The 22,836-nt window shown below is 37.4% G+C and overlaps 1 long non-coding RNA gene across 2 annotated transcripts in view; it reads left to right on the top strand.

Annotated features, from left to right (window-relative positions):
- LOC126765118 (uncharacterized) overlaps positions 1-16,344 on the top strand; it is a 48,971-nt gene extending 32,627 nt beyond the window's left edge. Inside the window, exons 2-4 of one of the 2 annotated variants that reach the window (XR_007668268.1) lie at positions 9,478-9,745; positions 9,796-9,929; positions 11,661-16,344. This is a non-coding gene — a long non-coding RNA (uncharacterized LOC126765118). Of the gene's footprint in view, positions 1-9,477; positions 9,746-9,795; positions 11,513-11,660 lie in introns of those variants that run through there. The other variant, XR_007668267.1, reaches the window with a different exon arrangement.
- Positions 16,345-22,836: the final 6,492 nt, after the last annotated feature.

The raw sequence follows: 22,836 nt of genomic DNA, 5'->3' as shown, positions 1-22,836 counted from the left end.
GATCGATACTAAACCAGGTTTCATACAAGGAGACTCCCTATCGTGCGACTTTTTCAATCTGCTTCTGGAGAAAATAATTCGAGCTGCAGAACTTAATCGAGCAAGTACAATCTTTTGTAAGAGTGTACAGCTGCTGGTGTATGCCGATGATACTGATATCATTGGCCTCAAAACCCGCGCCGTTAGTTCTGCTTTCTCCAGACCGCACAAGGAAGCAAGGCAAATGGGTCTAGCAGTGAACGAGGGAAAGACGAAATATCTCTTGCCTTCAAACAAAATGTCGTCGCACTCGCGAGTAGGTTTCCACGTCACTGTTGACACTCATAACTTTGAAGTCGTAGATAATTTTATAAGTCACTCATTATTCCCGTCCTGCTATATGGTGCAGAGGCTTGGACAATGACAACAACTGATGAGTCGACTTTGCGAGTTTTCGAGAGAAAAGTTCTGCGAAAGATTTGTGGTCCTTTGCGCGTTGGCCACGGCGAATATCGCATTCGATGGAACGATGAGCTGACATATATGACGACATTGAAATAGTTCAGCGAATTAAAAGACAGCGGCTATGCTGGCTAGGTCATGTTGTGCGAATGGATGAAAAAACTCCAGCTCTGAAAGTATTCGAAGCAGTACACGCCGTTGGTAGGATCAGGTGGAAAAAGACCTGGTTTCGCTTGGAATATCCAATTAGCGTCACGCAGCGAAAATAAGAAACGACTAGCGCTGTTGTTAACTCGGCTATAATGGCTTAAGCGGTGTCTACGTCAGTAAAGAAGAAGAAGAAGAAGGTCAGAATAACCAGTAAGTTTTTAGCTCTTCTTTTAAGCACATAATTTTTTAACCAATGTCCTTTCAAAGAAATGATCCGAAATATTGTACAAATAGAACCGAGTAAAAAGTTTACGTTTGAGCATGTTTCTACAACATTCTCGCTTTGATGCGGACCTACTCGTCTCTGTCCTTGTCCCGTCCATCGCATTTCTTGAACGGTGGCGATGTCATCCTTCACACTAACGAGGACAACCAGGTGGGCAGCGGCACCTTCCCAATAAAGGGACCGGAAATTCCAGGTGCATGCCCTCAATTCGTAGTCCTTATGCCATGGTCGTCATCGAAAGGGGGGTCACTCATCCGAGGTTTGTTGTTCCTTTTCATTGGTATGATTTTTTACACTTAAGCTCGCCTTCAAACGGATGTTCTTAGGCTACCCAGAGAATACTTGGCCAAAGACCGGAAGTCGTGAGCTGCTTGAATCATATGTAAAAGAATCGTTTCTGACCACTCCCAAGTGAATGGCGATCAGTGAATTTTCCTCACTTGCGTAAACTTCTACACATGACTCCATCCTCCCCTTCTGACCACTCTCAAAGTAAAAAAAAACACACACAAAAGTATTAAATTTAAGATTAAGTATAAATAAAATAAGGGCAATGAAGGAAACATACATTTCGGCCTGACAAAAATAAAGACAAAAAAAGTCAAGAATCAACTACAATCGATTTGAATTCCACGTGGTCAATTTCCTTTAGTGATTAATGATGATGTAAATTAAAAAAAATTAAGTTTCTTCTTATTGCTGCGCAAACTAAATTAAGAACAATAATATTTATGACTAGGGAACCATTTTTTTTTTTATTGCAACTGTATCCAAATGTTCTTAAAACCCTTTTTTTTAGCTAGTTGTAAATATAATAAAAACAAATTATTGAAAAGTCATTGAAATAAGGCTTCCGTGAATTGATCTGTAAAAATAGGATACCTGGCTCCACTGTGCGGTGCCTGGGAAAACCCGTGCTGAATTTTTGACGATGTCTTGTCAAATAAAAACGCTTTCCATACATGAACTTGACCACTTGAGCGACGGTATAACTCACATCTGTCCGGTGTAAATTATTTCTCCAGTCCTATCGGCTGTTGTCCAAAAAATAAAATCACAGTTAATTCCTTCAGCACCATGTGCTGTTGTCCAGGGAATAAAATCACAGTTAACTTTTACAATCAAATAAGTTTTATTAAGTAATACGTGCTTTTGTTCAAGTCTGGCTTAAGACTAAAACTTAAAAATATAAGCACGGCCTGATTCCCTATACTTGGCACAATTTCCGCTATTCTGCTGTTACTGGACCTGATACGGTTGTTGTTATCTAGCTGCTATTGGAGTAGCGAAGAATTTGCCAGTTGATGCGAAAATGCTGACGCGGACTATCCCACGCTTACTGGCTGGTGTGGAGTAGATCTAAGAACGCTACAGTGGGCAGGCTAGCAGACTAATGTGTTAACTGCCACCCTTCTAAACAGAGGCCGTCCGCGGCCGCTTGCATGATCTTGGCTACCGCTTCCTTTTTTCATTTATGTTCTTTATGCGTTTATTCGTCCTGCGTATCCAAAATACTAATGCTGCACCTAGTATAATGATAGCAACGGCCAGTATCACTAACATGCTGAGGGTAGTGCGGTTATGGACCATTCCCAGTAGGTTTTCAATGTGTCCAAGGTGCCTCAAATTAATTTTGCGCAAATAAGGTAGGCTTAAAATTTCCAAATGGTCGGTCAAGTTAAGAAATTGCGTTGAAGGAATCCCAGGTCGAAGCGTTGCCTTCACTTTTTCATTAAAAAAGTTGTACCATTGATGCAAACTTCTCCCTCGAATGTCTCTAAATAAGTGTCGGATATTGTAAACGATGATGTTTCTTCTTCTCGAACTTCGACTGTTTGGTCGTTTATGATGATTAAGCCACTGTCAACTTCGATAATCGGCTCAAGGTTATTGTAGGTAGGGCACGATTCCGATTACTTTGGCGGAGGGTAAAAAAACCGAATTTCCGTATAAATGGGGTATGTACGGATAGGGGAGCTTCTCCAGGGGAGGAATATCCAAAAATAATGTAAAAACTACTAATATTTTTTAAAATATTCACGATTAAAAGTTAAAAAATTGCACTAAGAAAACATGTTATTTCTCTATGTTTCACAAAATGTTTTCACATTTTTTACTTCGTATATTTAAATACACACTCTAAGCTTTGAAATAAGCTTACATTTCACTTTTATTTTGCTATATTTTACCTAAATTTATTAATTTAGAAATCACTTAGCACACTCATCGTTGAAAAGGTTAGATTGTTTACAATTATGAGGAAAACGAGCCTTGCCATATCTTAAACAGTAAATATGTAGGATTTTTCTTTGTTTGTTTCATCGCGTGATTATTTTTTCTATATTAACTATAAAAAAAATACTTTCTACATATGTACATATATGTGTAATATGTAATTTATGTGACTGAAGTAATATCGCGTAGTACTCCTTTCTGCGTTAAAAATAAAAAAATATATTGACTTTTTGTTATAAAGTAGTGATAGTGGTTATATTCTTTGGTTATTATGCACTCATATTCAAACAAAATTTAAGTTTTCGTTATAAAATTGATACATTTTGATTATTATTTCTGTCAGCGATTTCCATTTATATTTTATATAAAGTGGTTATATTTACGGTTATCATGCACTCATATTGAAACAAAATTTAAGTTTTGGATATAAAGTGGTTATATTTTTTGGTTATTATGCACTCAAACTCATATTTTAAATATAATAATATATATATCGTCACCTAAAATACAAACCAATGTATCATAAAAAATAAATGGAAATCGCTGACAGATATAATAACCAAAAAATATAACTACTTTATATCCAAAACTCAAATTTTGTTTCAATATGAGTGCATGATAACCAAAAAATATAACCACTTTATATCCAATATTCAAACAAAATTTAAGTTTTCGTTATAAAATTTATACATTTTGGTTATTATATCTGTCAGCGATTTCAATTTATTTTTTATGATACATTGGTTTGTATTTTAGGTGACGATATACATCTATATTATTATATTTAAAATATGAATTTTGGATATAAAGTGGTTATATTTTACGGTTATCATGCACTCATATTGAAACAAAATTTGAGTTTTCGTACTGTACTGTAACCTTACACTTTATTACGTAACATTATTATATAATATTACTTATACATATGTATACATATATAATATTATTATATAACATTACTAATACATGTATATAATATTACTTATTTGTTTATTAAATTAAATAAAGATTATATCCACATGAATGGATAGAGGAATTTTTGGGAAAAAGGCATTTCAGCGAATTTCCTTATTATCACATGGCAGCGCTCCATTTCGTCGTAATTTTTAGCACACACACGATGTTCACTAAAATGTAATTTTTAAAATAAAGATTTCTTCGGTAAAATGACTGTTAAAAGTGTCAAATGTGGATTTATTTAAAAGTTTATAGTTTAATTCAATTACTTTGAAATGAAAAATGTGAGAAAAGTGTGTTTAATGTGGTAAAATAGCTTGTTGAAATGTTCAAATTTTGGCAATTTTTGAACTTTAAGGTCGAATATCTCGTAAACTAAGCGTTTGCGGTACCTTTAACCCTGGATATTTCTTAATCAGGAGGACTTCCTCTTTCCAACGGTACCTTCAAATCGCGGCGCCAAAGAAATCGGAATTGTGCCGTAGGTAGTTTTGCATGTCGCCTTATTATTGTTGAATAGTTATCTCACACATGTAGAATCCGTTTTTTTTTACAGAAACTTGCAGATAGCGCTGTCGTGCATTTTTTAACTGGAATTGTTGAATTGCCGCAATCCGCAACAGTATCGGTCTCCAAAAAAATTATTTTGTCGTCGTGTGCCACCGGAAAACCCCCAACTAGGCTGCATATTTTTTGTATTCTAGGAAACTTAACAATAAAGTATATTACAAAGTTTTTAACTTAGAATTATTTACAATATCGCTTATGCTTACATTTAAAGTGTACTCAGTGATCAATATTTTCGAAATTTCATCTGTATCCAAAATTTTAGGATTTACAGCATTTAATTTACCTAAATCTATGGAATAAATTATATTGTCCAAATCTATTATAACTACCCTATTTCTGGCCATTAGTAATTCGAAAAGATAACCAGTGTCACTGTCGGCTTTTTTGTATTAGCAATGATTTTGTTAACAGTTTCAGTCAATTTCTCGATTTGCTGTTGTATCTGAGTGTTTATGCAAAATTGACGGTCATAGGATTCTCTAAGTTCTTGTGTTTTAAATTTTAGTTCATTAAAATCGTCGAAATCTGGAGTTCCGACTATGTATTTTACCGCAGTGCCAATCATGTTTATGCTTCGCGCTTACCTATGGTGAGATTTCACTTTGTCAATCAATCGATAAATTTGGTTAATGTCGGCCTGAAGAACTTTAGTTATATGTGATTAGATTGTTAAGTTAAGTTAAGTAGTTATATTGTCCCAAACTGCTATATTTCCGAATAACTGGTATGTAGTTGGATTTTGTAAAATTAATTGATTAAAAAATTTATTACCTAAGATTACTCTTATAAACCTTCATATTATATATTAAAACTGTGGATCCTTTTGAATCGTTTTTTCCGTAAAAACTTTTGTAAATTTATTGTCAATTCTTCTATTGGTCCTAACGTAAACTTTATACCCTGATTTCAAAAACCTCGTAAGTTTACCGCCTTTGTTCCTTGCCAACTCATTTTCCTGGGCTTTAATTAATTGCTTTTTAATTCGGTTTTAAGGTCCAAAGGCATGGAAAAATTCAGCTCGATAGGTTTCCATCCAGTTACTGAATGAATTGATCTATTGTATTTTGAAGTAGCAAGAAGTATTAGTTCATTGGTATTATTTATAGCTTGCTGTAGCTTAGTGCATATAGCGATTTCATTTAAGGTGCTATGAAATCTCTCTATCTGCCCATTGTTGTACTATGGAAAGGAGGGGTTGTAAAAATGTTTGCTGCAAAATAATCCTTAAGAAGGGACTTTATTGTTTGTCAGTTCAGTGACTTTTAGTTATCAACCGTCACGCTCCTCGTATTTTCAAAAGAATTAATGATTTGTAATAAAGCTTCTTTTACGTCAACAATTGCCCTTGATACAATTGGAATAACTGTGACGAATTTTGAAAATTTATCTATGCAAGTTAAAAAAATATGTTTATCAGTAGAATAAATATCTATATGTAGCATTTCTTCAGGACGGGTGGTATCGGAGTCTTTCCTAACTCTGGTTTAGTGGGATGCCGTTCGTACTTGGCTTCTTCACAAATTTTGCAGTTGGCAGTAATTTCCTTTAATTTCTTCCGCATATTTGGAAAATAATAGTCGTTCAATACCTGTTTAATGTTCTCTCGGATAGAGCGATGTGCTCTACTATGTTCCATTGCCAGTATTTCGTTTTGATCGTCTTCGTTAAAAATATCATTAACTTTGTGTGATGAAATTTTATTGATGGGAATTTCCTTACAATCTCGCCCTGAATTTTGCCCAAAATAGGCAAACTGCAATGAATAGCGTTAACTACATCAGGATTAACGAATTCACCAATCAATTATAGTAGATCCCGAAAATTTTTAAAAGTAATTTCATGCCTTATTCTTGACTTGAAAATAATTCCTGTCTTCTTGGTTGTGATATTTCCTTCTCCAAGAATTATCTGATTTCGAAATGAATTAACAGGGTTTTCCACTTTTGGAATAACTTCGGTTAGAGATTCTTCACCATGTATAGTAACAGATGAGAATTCCTGCTCTATTGCATTTATGTGTTGTCGTGACAATGCATTGGCAACTTGATTATCTTTACCGGGTTTATAATGAAATTGAGGTGAAAACTCTTCCAGAAATGACCGCCAGCGTTTTAATCCGAGACGTCGATGATGTAAAAATCAGTTGTTTCTCTAGAGGTGAGTATATGTATATAAAACAAATTTAATAATTCTCTTCTGCTGTCGATAACGTTTTTTCATTGCTGAAGCGAGTTGTTAAGACAAATGGTTTATTGTGATCAGGATATAGCAGAAGTACGTCGTCAGAAGATAAAACTCTTTTGACTTTTTCGAAAGCCATCAACGCGTCGTTGTCCATCTCAATTTAAAATTTTTCTTATTGATTCGTTCCCACATGACCATGTTTTTATCCCTTCTTTCGAAACAATAAATCTATCGAATTCCACTTGTTCCCTAAGAAATTTTGTCTCGATTCGAAATTCGATGTCTCTGTAATGATCCTGTTCATTACTTGAGAATATAATTACATCATCGATGTAAACATGACAGTATTTGCCTATTTTATCTCTGAGAACATCATCAATTACCCTTTGCAAAATTGCGGGCGCATTTTTCAGCCCGAAAGGAAGTCTACAAAATTTGTACATTCCAGAATTGGCAGTCTTTTCCCTATTTTTCTCGGCCAACTTTATTTGGTTGAACCCCGACTTTAAATCGAGTGTTGTGAAAAATGCTGATTTCCATCTCGTAGTAAATCTTTAATTTCCTGATTTATAAATTCTGAAGCCGCTATCGAATAAGGGTATGAATTTGAATAAATCGGTTCATTATCGACTGTCCTAATGGTGGCTACCACATTAGTGTTAAACGGCAATGCCTCATCTGGATTTGCGAAGACTTTTGCATGTTTTTCCAAAATAAAAGAAATTTTTTCCGTATTCCCTGGTTTCTTAGGGGAATTTCCATTTCCAACTATTTTATTGACACTTTTACAGTCATAATAAGATAATTTTTCCTCACCACCTTTATAGTGAAGGGTTCCCTTTTGTAAGTAAATTTTTGCGCCAACCTTTAAAGAAGTCAAACCCAATAGTCCCGTCAAATGTTTTAAGTTCGGAAAGAAGGTAAAAAGGAGCCGTCTTTCCGAGCACGTTAATTAAGCACCTTTCCTTAATCACAGCAGTACCGTGAATGTACCTAACTTTAAATGAGTTTCTACATTACTTACCCCTTTTAAATTTTTATTGGGTTTAACAAAATTTTTTCCCGCTCCGGTATCGATCAACAATTTCATCGGTCGCCCTGCCAGTGTCGTATTTACATAGGGCAGGAGCGACTTAAAAAATTTATTTCTTCCAAAAATTCACATTGTGACGCGTTTTCATTTAAATTTTCAACTGAATCTTGGGTTAAGTGATTAACCCCTTGTATTTTCGAAATATCTTGCCTTCCGCTCTCTCGAGGTCTTTTCGTTGTTTCCCTCTCTTGTGAGTGTAGGATATTATTATAGGTTGTCGGCCTTTGACTAAAGTTTTGGGATGCCATTCGGGTTCTCTGAGAATCCCGCTCAGCTCTCCAATTTGGATTATAATTCCCTCCTTGCCTGTAGTGCGATAGAGTCGGATCAACCTCCATAGGGGTTGCCGCATCTACATTAGGGTGTGTCATTCTGAGTCAACCTTTTTTCTTCAACTGAAAAACAGGCTATAAACTTTCGAAAATGTGAAAAAGAAAGTCACTTTAGTGACTCTATCAGTTTTTTTTGCCCTCATTTAATATAACACTTTTATTTATTATCAAGGTCAATTTCTTTTCGACCTCGTCGAACTAACGTATTGTGACCTTTCTTTTAATTATCTCTAAAGATTCCTCACACCGAACAGTCGGGTCTATAGTCACTGCTTCATATTCCTCCACTTCTAATGGAGTTTTTAAACCCTTTAGTCGTTCTGTCAGCTGTCCTATTGTCCTCGCGAAGGAGGCCCTAGTCCTTTCCGTAGCTGCAGTGACGGCAGCTGTCACTATTACCCTCAATATCTCCTCATTCATTTTGATGTCTCTTCTAAACTGACTACTTTTTTAATCCTTTATTCAATTTTTTGTTTATTTATTCATTTATTTATTTTTTCCTTTTTATATTGATCACTGAGTGCTTACATGATAATATTATAAATCATACCGGCAATTGTCCTTGGAATAGTTTCGCTAATCCTCCAGTAGTCCTGTAGTCCTCAGTATTCCTTGTTTTGGTTCTATCCGTGTTGGGCGCCAATTATTTCTCCAGTCCCATGGGCTGTTGTCTAGGAAATAAAAACACAGTTATCTCCTTCAGCATTATGTGCTGTTGTCCAGGGAATAAAATCACAGTTAACTTTTACAATCAAATAAGCTTTATTAAGCACTAGGTGCTTTTGTTCAAGTCTAGCTTAAGACTAAAACTTAAAAATATGAGCTCTTCCTGATTCCCTATACTTGGCACAATTTCGGAAATTCTTCTGTTACTGCACCTGATACTGCTACCGCGCTGATATTGGTGTAGCGAAGAATTTGCCAGTTGATGAGAAAATGCTGACGCGGATTATTCACAAGCTTACTGGCTGGTGTGGAGTAGCTCTAAGAACGCTACAGTGGGCAGGCTAGCAGACTGATGTGTTAACTTGTACAAGGAATTCGCTGGACAATGCCGCTCGTGATATCACACGACAGATTAGAATTAATAATAAAAAGTTAGAAAAAAAGAATCTAATTAAAATTATCAATTTACTTTTTTATAGTTAATGCTGCTTCGAGGTTATCGAACTCACCAATTGTTTTCAACAGACGAATTTAACTAATATAATATTTTTTATTTACTTCAGTAACCCGATGGTCGCGTGATAAAAGTGAGCCGTGAGCAGGCGCTATTCCAACCGCATTTAATAAATGTTGAAGGACGAGGCATCGTTGGGTTAGTATTTCAAACAATAAAAGCGGCCGATATCAATATTCGCCCGGAATTGTACGTGCATATCTTGCTATCTGGTGGTTCAACCATGTACCCAGGTCTTCTAGTCGATGTCGTCGAAACGTGAAATTAAGCAATTGTATTTGAAACGTTTGCTTAAGAATGATATGGATAAATTAACGGTACGAAGTTGAAATTGAAAAATGTAAATTAAAAATATTTGCATTTGCAGAAATTTAAAATTAATGAGCCGTCACGACAAAAAGATAAAGCATTTCCCAAGGCGGCCAGTTCTACGATACCGGAATTGAAATGGATTTTATCTGGCCAAGATCTGTCATATCGTCGATCTAACCTTTTGAATAGGTAAATAACATTTTAACACTGTTATAATTAGTGCAACACCTAGCAGCAGAGTTGATCCATATCCTCTTAGCCGTGTTGACATTGAATTCAACCCAGTTCTTCGTTTGCGCAAAAGGGCTCCACCATAACTCCATTTCGATTAGATGTAATAGGGAGTGGTCCACACGTTAGGTGGCCCCATGGTACCAACACACTAATGCGAAAATAACCGCAACGGCTGCACAACTAGGCTGCATAACCCAGTCTGATAACAATTAATTACATATAAGTTTTTTGGTTTGTAAGTTAACTCTTAAGGGAACTGATATTGCCGTTGTGAATAGCACAGGTAACCCATTCGCTATTACATGTGCCATAAATAGCAGAAGTAACTCAAATGGAGTCATGTGTAGAAGTACACGCAAGTGAGGAAAGCTCTCTGAGCGCTACTCACATGGGAGTGGCCATAAACGATTGTTTTACATATGGCAGCAGCTCACGACTTCCGCTTTTAGATTAGGTATCCTCTGGGTAGCCAAAGAACATCCGTTTGAAGGCGAACCGTCCCTCTCCAGGGTTGTGCGCTGGATTTGGGAACCGCCACGTAAAAAAATATCCCCCATGAAAAGGAAACAACTGCTTCGGATGAGAGACCTCAAAGCAAACTCATTTAAGGGCATGCATCTGGAATGTCCGGGCCCCTAATTGGGAATGGTAGAAGTCCTATAAAAGTAAAGGCTGACGTCCCTTCCGACCAAAATATGCGATATACGGTACAAGGACTGGTGGGACCTTGTGACATTTTCTACAGTGGCCATATATAGGAGCACGATGGCAGAGAAACTCCATCGCCGAGTTCTGGCGTTCACCTCCGATGGTTTGAGGCTGATCGACTTTGCTAGCGCACGAAATATCGTTATCTGTAGTGCTAGATTCCAGCATAGGAAAATAACGCGTTATAAGGGACGCTATTTCAAGCTCGTTACGTACCGCTGCAAACAAAGACCTTGGTTTTCGTGAAAAGGCAAAAAAAAGCTGGTACAATGAGAAGTGCCATGTCGCAGTGCCTACTTCAAAGCGTTACAATCGACCACAACACATGCGGGATGGGATAGATACCGAGAGTTGAAAAGGGAAGCGAGACATATTTGTAGATAAAAAATGAAAGACGTGTCTTCTGTTTATCACAACATGATCGATCTGGGAGGTTTCGATCCGGAGACAGTCAGGTATCTTGGTGAATTTTGACATCGTGGCGTGGGCAGCTCTCATTGGTGCGCTCATAGAAGACATTTTGGTCACATCGTCTTTCTCTTCCGTCGCACAATGGTCGATTTCATATTTCCAAAAATAAAAAAAAATTTACCACTATTTGCATTAAAGCAATTTCTTAAAAAACCAACAAAACTAACAGTAAATACATTTTTGCTCTATCCCATTCGTATGCGGTACCAAAAGCGAGGAAAGTGAGGCAATAGAAACACGTGGACTGTACAGTGAAAATAGTTTAAAAATTATCTCTTATAATAAATTAAATTGCAATATAAAATCGTTTTTAATCCCCATAAATCGAAATTAATATTGAGAATAAAGATATATGTCATATAACAAAATGGTTTTTATATAATAATATGCTGTTTTATTATTTTAAAACAATTGTTTTATAAGTGCCCTTTTGAGTGGTATATTTTTCTTTATACATCGATTTAAATAAATTTAAATAAATTTTTATGTTTTTTTTCATCATGACAGGATGGCGCAAAAGTTATCCTCCTATCAGAAGTTGCTATAAATTTTGCAATTGACCTCTAATGTCAGTTCTGTTTTGACACATGCAAAATACACATAAATAAACAATGGTACGCTACACTGCTCCAGAACGGGTTATTGGTGACTATTTATTTGACCAATAATCGGTTGGTGACTTCGGCACAACGTGAATTTCGTCGCAGATTTCCTGGCCGTCCGACGCCTACTGGTGATACACTGCGACATTTAGCCGCTAGCCTCGAAGAGACTGGCACAACACGAGATGCTGCCAGGCGTGGCAGACCCCGGAGTAGCCGTTCTGCAGAGAATATTGCTAATGTTGCCGAGGATGTCATGGAAGCGCCGTCGACATCGACCAGACGACATGCCTCGCAAATGGTTATCAGTCGACTGTGTTTACAGCGAATTTTGGTACAAAGTTTGAAAATGTATAAAGTATAGACGGTGTATCAGCTGTTAGCTGCTAACCGCCAATCGCGTCTAACATACGCTCAAGCCATTTTTAATCACCACTAAGAGGAAGATGATTTTTCATCAAAACTAATCATGAGTGATGAGGCCCATTTCCATCTACGTAAATAAGCGAAAATTACGCATCTGAAAATCAGCGTGGAACCCACGAAGAGCCATTACACCCGCTCAAAGCCAAAAGTATGGTGTGCTGTTTTCGCTGGAGGAGTCATCGGACCTTTTTTCTTCGAGGACGTCGAAGTAGGTCTTGGAAGCAACCAAAATTGCTCCATTGAGACGCTCAGAAATTAAAGTTAATCAAATACACAACACTTTAACTAAGTCACGAAATAACCGACAAGTCAGACTACCAAAACTCTAACACATTAAAAGAATTTAAGTGCTATCTTATATAGCAGTCTTTAAAGTTTCATTTATACGACTATTGGAAGTCCTATATGTTCCCAAATTCCTTATTTTAATTAATTGTTCATTGCCTTTCAGGAAAGTACACCACATCTGATCCAATTCATGGAGTTAATGTGATTTATCTTGCCGTATGTTGTCGTTATTATTGAATCTTTACCGAAAATTTTTTTAAGCTGGAAATTTTAAAGAATTTCGTGAATATACGGATATGTACTTACGTCTTTTTTATATGTATTAATATATTAAAAGATACTGTGCAAGTGCCTAGCAACTTAGTGAAGAAGAAATCTTAGAAATACTTAGAAATTAAATTATTTTTATTGACTCCACGTCAGAATCGAAAAAATTCAATTTTACTTCTCACATGTAAATGCAAACTTGTTTATTCAAAACTGGCTTTTTATTCGCGGCTTCGCCCGCAGTGGAGCCATTACATAAGTATGAGAGGTAGGGGTATAATAATAGAAATGAGTCAATATGATAACTAAATGTTACTGCTTGGCTGAGATCAACAATTTTTAAAAATTACTACAGACAATGAAGTTTTAACACCTTAAAATATGCGTATGGAAATGCAACAAAAAATGTTAAAATATATTTCACCGTAGCAAAAATAAATAATTATGAATTCTAACAATTTAAAAAAATAAAATGAAATATAAATAAAGTATTAATCTTGGATATTTATGTTATAAGTTTTCCCGTCGGGTGCAAATATATGTAAATTCCGGGCATTAGATACACGTGAACAGGCTACATAAATTTGACCATGAGAGAAGCATGGGTTTTCCAAATGCACTCCTGCTACTTGTAATGTTCGTCCTTGTGCCTTGTTTATAGTAACAGCAAAGCTAAGCTTGACGGGAAATTGAACCTTTTTAAATTGGAATGGAAGGTCAGTGGGAATAATTGGTATCCGAGGTATTATAATACTATTTCCCTTACGACACTTGTTAAAATAGTAGCACCAAGTATGTTCTGTCCCAATTTCGTTATCCGAAGCGTTGCTCCATTACATTGCCAAGGAGCATCTAGATTTCGCATAAGCGTTATTGGTACATTTAGTTTCAATTGAAGTTTATGTGACGGTACATCTGATAGTTCAAGTGAATTTAAAAACTTCACAGGATATGAAGTACTTAGTTTCGTATCTATAATTGTATCCATTGACAAATATTCCTTCATTTCTCCTTGAACCGCTTTTAAAATGTCAGTGTTGATCCTATTAACAATTTAATTTCTTGGTGCTAATATATACACAAATTTTGTTGCAATTCCGGAAAAACATTAGCAATGAGATCCACATCACTTTCTACTAAATTACAAAATTCTCTTAACAGTAATACTATATGAAGCCTTCAGCGTCAACATCTAAACAACCATCACCAATTTTCAACAACATTTCTGCGTAAAGTCCTGAATACACGTCATTATGAAGATGCACTCTCATATTCGTTTTCAGGCGGAGTTTTTCAACTGTCGACCATAAGCTTGATTATTTAGTGCACGCTTGAATTTCATCTGAATCACTGGGGATCACTGGGTTTGACGGAAATCACTTGGAAATTGCTTTGACTCATCTGTAACATTTAATAATAAAGTTTTCAAAGGCTCTTTTGGTTCACCAAGTAATGGAAGTGAAACTTTACCACCGCAACAGCACATTTCAGCAGTTTCATCTTTCCATTTAAAAGTATCGCAGTACTGACATTTTTTATTCATTGAGTCAATAACAATCAATGGATGATTATGATATTCATGGTTGAAACTTCATTACTGTAGTGCTAGATGGCGGTGAAGTAGCTAAATTTGACGATTTTTTGACAAACAATTTTTTTATCTTTCTTAAAAAATTTTCTTTTTAATTATAAAGTCTTCAGGAGTATATGTACAAAGTTTCATGACAACCGATCATCAGTTAAAAACTTCAGAATGTAGTTTTTGCGTGAAAGCGTAACAAACAAACGTACATTCATGATGATTGTTTTATCAATTCCCATTCCCTCCTGAATAGTATCGAGTCAATAAGCGTTGAAGCTGGTATACTTCGTTCGGGCAAAAGCCTCCTCATCTGTGGAAGCATAAAAGCAGAATGGAACGAAGATGGAATGACCAAAGAAGTCTGTAAGGGCACTGCACAGGATGGAATCCTCTTTTTGCCCCTACTGACGTAATAAACTTAGGCGACAAAGCCGCACAATAGTAGTATATTGGAATGGCATTTCTCTCTTAATAACGCGAAGGTGTCTATATATCCTTAACAATTGGGCTTAAATCCGTATTAAACGAATTTGCTTGCATTCGAAAAGAAATTCAAAATCCCTCCACGGAGGGACCAAGTACCCTTCGGTAGTTCTGGCTACAAACTAGTGTGAAAGCACAATGCTGAACACAGAGAAGAAACAGATATCTAATCTGAAAACTTGTTATGCATCTCGTTAAGTTCAGATGTAGCCCCACACCTTATACTTTCATAATTTGCAAAGGTCAAAGACAAGGAAATATTTTCAGGAGTTGCAAAACTTCACATATGTTCCGCAAAAATTAAATATTCACTGGATCGACAAATTCGCGTAATGAAAGCAATCATATTACATATTTTACTTATGATGAATATCGTGAACCAATTTCTAACATTTTCTGTAATTAACTATAGCATTCAATATTATAAGTTCACTACTGGTCTGATTACAGGTGTTTCATCATCCCGATCATTTATATACCCATATATAACCATATATTTTACTCGTCTGTTTTTAGGTGATACAAACAATTGTTAGGTGAACAAAAGTGATATACTTATTACCAAGACCAAATTTGAGAGAGTCAAGGAACATGTTCAACATCCAATCTCAATTTCTTATCAAGTTTTTTACTCCATTTATATATATATTTTACGAAAGCCAACATTAGTCGAAACTTTTTGAAAAGTTGAAAAATCTACTTTTCCTAAAAATTTGTCGTAGATTAGACATTATCCATTTCTAAAAAATTCAGTTTATGTTACAAAACCGGACAAAAGTGACTCAAAATTGATTTTTTTAGTACCTAAGAAACCGTATTACAATAAACCGATTAAATAATTGACATTCAGCCCGATATACAAGTATTGTAACTCAAGTAGTCGGAAGCTAGACTTCGTTCAGTACGCACGTCCTTATTTTCGATACTCTCTATTATTCTCGAAATTGACTCTGGTGTTTAGTGTTGCGTGAAGTGAGTTCTGGAAAATATTTTTTATGGATTCTGGATAACATGCAGTGACGTAGCTACAACTTCGGGCGCCCGAGGCCAAGGATGTTCATGCCGCCCCCCTTTATCTACCTACCTACAAGTTTCATGAGGTGGTTCGATCAAAAGTGAATTTTTACAAGATATTTTGGACCACGCACATTCGGTTTTTGAGGAAATTGATAGTAAATTTTCAAGACATCTTATTAAAAGCCATAGAAAAAACCCATTTTCGCCCTATATCTTGTACACTTTTGACACAATTTTCAGGAATTTTTGCCCGAATTAGAGTTTTTAAATACAATTTTTGAAAATTTGGAGAAATAAAAGTATTTGTTACATTCAAAACATAGGGTAACTGTGAGAGTGACACGTCGTTAGGCAAAGCTAGAAAAGTGCATCTTTAAGTTCTATCACTATTTTTAAGAAAGAATAAGCCAAAAGATATAAAACAAATTCAGGGACTGAAGAGTATTCGAGTAAAAATTAATATTTTTCATTGTTATTCAGATTATTACATTGTGAGTGTACAGCTCTTTATCTTTTATAATAAATTTTGTAAAAAAAATTTGTTGAAGTATTTTTCTGAATATTAAAACACAGCGAAGACCGTTTTGACGCCCCCAAGACGTTGTGCCCGGGGCGACGGCCCCCTTCGCCCCTCCCTAGCTACGCCACTGACAACATGGAATGTATTTAATTTTACTGTAGTAAATGTCACAAGGACCTACTCGTCTCAAGCCTTGTCCCGTCCATCGCTTTTCTTTGACGGCGGTGATTTTAGCCTTCACTCTAACGAGGACATCAACCAGCCGGGCAGCGACATCTTCCCAATTAAGGGACCGGACATTCCAGGTGCATGCCTTAATATCGTAGTCCTTATTTCGTTTGCCATGGTCGTCATCAAAAGGTGGGTCACTCATCCGAGGCTTGTTGCGTATTTTTATTGGGGTGTTTTTTTACGTGGCGGGTCCCAAACCAAGGATGGAGTCATGTGTAGAAGTTCACGCAAGTGAGGAAAGTTCTCTGATCGCCATTCACTTGGGAGTGGCCAGAAACAATTCTTTTACACATGGCTCAAGCAGCTCACTACTTCCGGTCTTTGACCAAGTATCCTCTGGGTAGCCTAAGAACATCCGTTCGAAGGCGAAACATTCCCTACATAGGGTTGTGCGCTGCGCTTGGGACCCGCCACGTAAAAAACAATACCAATGAAAAAGTTTAAACAGCCTCGGATGAGAGACCCCCTTTTTGATGACGATCATGGCAAACGGAATAAGGACTACGATTTGAGGGCATGCACCTGGAATGTCCGGACCCTTAATTGGGAAGGTGCCGCTGCCCAGCTGGTTGATGTCCTCGCAAAAATAAAGGCTGACATCACCGCCGTCCAAGAAATGCGATGGACGAGACAAGGACAGAGACGTGTAGGTCCTTGTGACATTTACTACAGTAGTCATATAAAGAAGCGCAAGTTTGGTGTTGGATTCGTGGTGGGAGAGAGACTCCGTCGCCGAGTACTATTATTCACTCCGGTGAAGCGAGGTTCTTCAACATATCGCTGATTTGCGCCCACGCCCCGACGGAAGAGAAGGACGATGTGACCAAAGATGCCTTCTATGAGCGCTTGGAGCGCGCTTATGAGAGCTGCCCCCGCCACGATGTCAAAATCGTGCTTGGCGACTTTAACGTCAGGGTGGGCAAAGAAGGTGTATTTGGCACTACGGTCGGTAAATTCAGCCTCCACGACGAAACATCCCCAAATGGGTTGAGGCTGATTGACTTCACCGGGGCCCGAAATATGGTTATCTGTAGTACTAGATTCCAGCATAAGAAGATTCATCAAGCTACCTGGCTGTCTCCGGATCGAAAAACTACTAACCAGATCGATCATGTTGTGATAGATGGAAGACACGTCTCCAGTGTTTTAGATGTGCGTGCGCTCCGAGGTCCTAACATCGACTCGGACCACTATCTTGTTGCAGCTAAGATTCGCACTCGCCTCTGTGCAGCAAAAACGCACGCCAACAAACACAAGGAAGGTTCGACGTCGAGAAGCTGCAATCACAACAGACAACCGAACGATTTTCTACTCGGCTTGCACTCCTGCTCTCTGAGAGCACTCGTCAACAACTCGGTATAAGGGGACGGCATTTCAAATTCCTTACGTACAGCTGCAACCGAAGCCATTGGTTTTCGGAAAGTGCAAAAGAACAGCTGGTATGACGAGGAGTGCCGTGTCGCAGCGGAGAGAAAACAGGCTGCCTACCTCGCAACGTTACGATCGACCACTACACGTGCGGGATGGGATAGATTCCCAGAGTTGAAGAGGGAAGCGAGACGCATTTGCAGACAGAAGAAGAAAGAGGCCGAAATGCGTGAGTACGAAGAGCTTGATAAGCTGGCCGACAGGGGTAATGCTCGAAAATTCTACGAAAAAATGCGGCGGCTCACAGAAGGTTTCAAGACCGGAGCATACTCTTGTAGAACCCCCAAAGGTGATCTAGTCACTGATGCCCAGAGCATAGTTAAATTATGGAGGGAACACTTCTCTAGCCTGCTGAATGGCAGTGAACGCACAACACCAGGAGAAGGCGAACCCGATTCCCCCATCGATGACGATGGAGCAGACGTTCCATTACCCGACCATGAAGAAGTTCGAATAGCAATTGCCCGCCTGAAGAACAACAAAGCGGCAGGAGCCGACGGATTACCGGCCGAGCAATTCAAATATACATGTATATAAATAAGGAGCATGCATCAGCTTCTTTGTAAAATATGGTCGGACGAAAGCATGCCCAACGATTGGAATTTAAGTGTGCTATGCTCAATCCATAAAAAAGGAGACCCCACAATCTGCGCCAACTACCGTGGGATTAGTCTCCTCAACATCGCATATAAGGTTCTATCGAGCGTATTGTGTGAAAGATTAAAGCCCACCGTCAACAAACTGATTGGACCTTATCAGTGTGGCTTTAGACCTAGAAAATCAACAACCGACCAGATATTCACCATGCGCCAAATCTTGGAAAAGACTCGTGAAAGGAGAATCGACACACACCACCTCTTCGTCGATTTCAAAGCTGTTTTCGACAGCACGAAAAGGAGCTGCCTCTATGCCGCGATGTCTGAATTTGGTATCCCCGCAAAACTAATACGGCTGTGTAAACTGGCGTTGAGCAAGACGAAAAGCCCCGTCAGGATCGGGAAGGACCTCTCCGAGCCGTTCGATACCAAACGAGGTTTCAGACAAGGCGACACCCTATCGTGCGACTTCTTCAACCTGCTTCTGGAGAAAATAGTTCGAGCTGCAGAACTAAACAGAGAAGGTACCATATTCCATAAGAGTGTACAGCTGCTGGCGTATGCCGACGATATTGATATCATCGGCCTCAACACCCGCGCCGTTAGTTCTGCTTTCTCCAGGCTGGACAAGGAAGCACAGAAAATGGGTCTGGTAGTGAACGAGGGCAAAACGAAATATCTCCTGTCATCAAACAAACAGTCGTCGCGCTCGCGATTTGGCTCTCACGTCACTGTTGACAGTCATAACTTTAAAGTTGTAGATAATTTCGTCTATTTAGGAAACAGCATTAACACCACTAATAATGTCAGCCTGGAAATCCAACGCAGGATTGCTCTTGCCAACAGGTGCTACTTCGGACTGAGTAGGCAATTGAAAAGTAAAGTCCTCTCTCGACGAACAAAAGCTAAACTCTATAAGTCGCTCATAATTCTATATGGTGCAGAGGCTTGGGCGACGACAGCAACCGATGAGTCGACGTTACGAGTTTTCGAGAGAAAAATTCTGCGAAAGATTTATGGTCCTTTGCGCATTGGCCACGGCGAATATCGCATTCGATGGAACGATAAGATGTACGAGATATACGACGACATTGACATAGTTCAGCGAATTAAAAGACAGCGGCTTCGCTGGCTAGGTCATGTTGTCCGGATGGATGAAAACACTCCAGCTCTGAAAGTATTCGACGCAGTACCCGCCGGGGGAAGCAGAGGAAGAGGAAGACCTCCGCTCCGTTGGAAGGACCAAGTGGAGAAGGACCTGGCTTCGCTTGGAATATCCAATTGGCGCCACGTAGCGAAAAGAAGAAACGACTGGCGCGCTGTTGTTAACTCGGCTATAATCGCGTAACCGGTGTCTACGCCAATTAAGAAAAAGAAGAAATTACCGTTATTGAATCTGTTGTTATTAAAAGTATGTTGCCTGTTATTGTTGTTAGGATTTGAATAGTTTTGATTTTTTCCAAATTGTAATGGGAAGGTCCCTCGCATATTGTTTGATTCTAATTCTTGTGATTTTGCCAAAGCATTTGATAAATCGCTTGGCGACAGTGAAAATAGTATATTTGCTAAGTTTCCGTTTAGTCCCGTTATGAATGTGCGTAAGGCATCCCGCCTATTTTTGGCATTAAACTCCTTAGTTACGGCACTATCTGATCCGTAAGTCATTATGGTTTTGTTTATTAGCAAGGTTAATTTCTCATTAACCTTATTATAATATTCAATTATGGAGTAATTGCCTTGACGCAGAATACTCATTTCTTGCTCAATTTATGAGCCGGTCGCTTATCGACGCGAAATCTAGTCGTGCTAAAATAGCATCAAAATTTAAAACTGTTCCGTGGTTGGGCAAAGTGTCATTAGCATCGTGAGTAATTTTTTTTCTTAATATAGTCAATGCAGCAAAATACCTACGGCTGCCTCTTACGTACGAGTTAAACTCATTGCATTGTTAGCCGATTCCCACCAGCTAACATGTTTATTCTGTTTTCCCCCATATTCTGGTAAAGACTTTACTACTTCTAAGGATTCGTCACAGCAAATCTCTAAATTTATTACTTCCGGGTTGTAATCGGTTATTGTAGTAGACCTCTTTAAGGGGGTATTCTCATGTAATCTCTTTGAAAAATCGATTTTTTTTTCATATTTTGATAGTAAAACCTATTGAAAACATGTTGCGAAAAATTCAGACCGTAATTCATAGTATTTGATAAGTTACAGCTCATAGCCGCCGACGTGTCGTATGCGACTGTTTACCAGGCGCCATGACAAGTCTGCAGCTGCTACGTTTCTAAACACATTTTTCTCGAATCATCCTTTCTGAAACTGTCATGGTAAAGTATTCAACCGATTGCTTTAAAATTTACATATGTTCTTCTACTCATTTATAGTTATCGTCCCTACCAGAATTGTTTATTTTCGAAAATATTTTCTTATGTTTTTTAAACGATTTTTAACGAAAAAAACAAGATTTTCGTGACTTTTATTAGAAGTTCGATATTTTTTTTTAAATTAAATTGATTATATTTGGTAGGGACGATAGCCGCAGAACTACTGAATAATAATCCATTCGATTTTTTTATTTCAGACAGCATGAACAGCCACTATCACCATGACCAGTGAACTACTTTTTTTTGTGGGGGACTACTTTGATTTAAAAAAATAATATATTAAAAATATAAAAAACGAAAAATTTTTTTTTCTATATTTGAAAATACAAATTAAAATATATTAAAAAATTAAAATGATTGAATTTTGTTGTCGCATAAAAAAAAAATTTCCTAAAAAATGGTAAAATGTATGCGTTCACATGAGAGTACCCCCTTAAGTCTTCTATTTGCCTGCGCATTTCAGATATTTGTAATCTAAGTGATGCGTTCGTTGTGGCAATTAGTCTTCCGACTAAGGTCACATTTTCGCTACTTAAAGCCATTTTTGATTAATTAATATTTTCTTTTCTTTCCCTTTAAATATGGGTAATTTTCAAATTTATGGTTGCCTTTACAATAATCGCAATATTGCAACCTTTCATATTTTGGAGCACTTGTATTGCTTCCCAGTTAAAACAAATCTTCCTTTTTTGATACTTGTATCATCTCTATAGTCTCAGACATATTTGTCTCCTGATTATAATAATCCTCAAGTGTGGCCTTCTCATCTTTTCCTATATATTGAAAAACTTTCTCCATACATTTAATTCTAAGTTTACATTTATTTAGATCCCTTTCTTTTTTGTTAATCCTATTGACTTCTACAAATTCTTCAAGATTTCTAACTATTCGGTTTATTTCGTTATAGTCCAAGTAAGTTGGTAAGGTATCCGTCATTTTGTTTTTTTTTTTTTATTATGATTTTTATTTTTTGATCCTTTCTAGGAAAGGAGACTCTTTTATTCTGGAGGGTCTGGAGTTCAGAATAGCAGAATTGAGTTTTTGTTATAAACCGGAGGGTCCCCTTGCGGTGGTGAATCGCGGTTTTTAAAAAAAAATTTAATGCGTTATTTGCATATGTACTACCTCTCGCACGAGGTTTATGTACGTTTACCGGTTAGTGTTCACTAATCGCGACCGTTTTGGTACTAGGGATACATTTCTCTCGTTGGGCGCCAATTAACTTCGCTTGCGTGGGAAGTATTAAAAATTTGCTTTCCGTTCCACTATGCGGGGTAGAAATAAAACACAACGTGTTGGTTTGAGTGCGGTAGTGCTTGCTACGCTCTGATCTCAAGCTGATCACTCACTGCGCTCGCCGATTACACACTGATCTTTATTAGTAAAATCACTTATATTTATATTCTTAGAATTCTATGTGTAACGGCTTATTACTAAAAATGCTTTGGCATTACAATAAGTGATGAAATGCCAGATCATTGAATTTCCAATTCTCATTATCAGAACAAATAATGGAATATTGAATTATGCTTACTTATCAAAACAAGTGATGTATTAATTTCTTATTAATTAAAGTATTCTGCTGACCACGCAGTAATACTGTGGGAAGATACAATTTGTTTACATTTATCGTTAAATGTCTGTGTGGCTGCTGTCGTTAACTTGCATATGGATTTTTTCTTATTTAAATTTAATAAACAAAAATAATAAGATACTTAGTTAGCCCAGGTATTGGCTCGATCAGGATTATCTTTTTAAAGGAGTACTACGCGAAAGTACTTCATTCACCCCTGGTATTGGCTCGACCTGGGTAATTTTTTTAGAGACCGCCAACACAGAAAGGAGTACTACGCGAA

This window comes from Bactrocera neohumeralis, unplaced genomic scaffold (assembly GCF_024586455.1).
Source record: "Bactrocera neohumeralis isolate Rockhampton unplaced genomic scaffold, APGP_CSIRO_Bneo_wtdbg2-racon-allhic-juicebox.fasta_v2 cluster10, whole genome shotgun sequence".
Taxonomy (NCBI): Eukaryota; Metazoa; Arthropoda; class Insecta; order Diptera; family Tephritidae; genus Bactrocera; species Bactrocera neohumeralis.
Note: the sequence above shows the minus strand (reverse complement) of the source record. Positions and strands in the feature narration are given on the sequence as shown.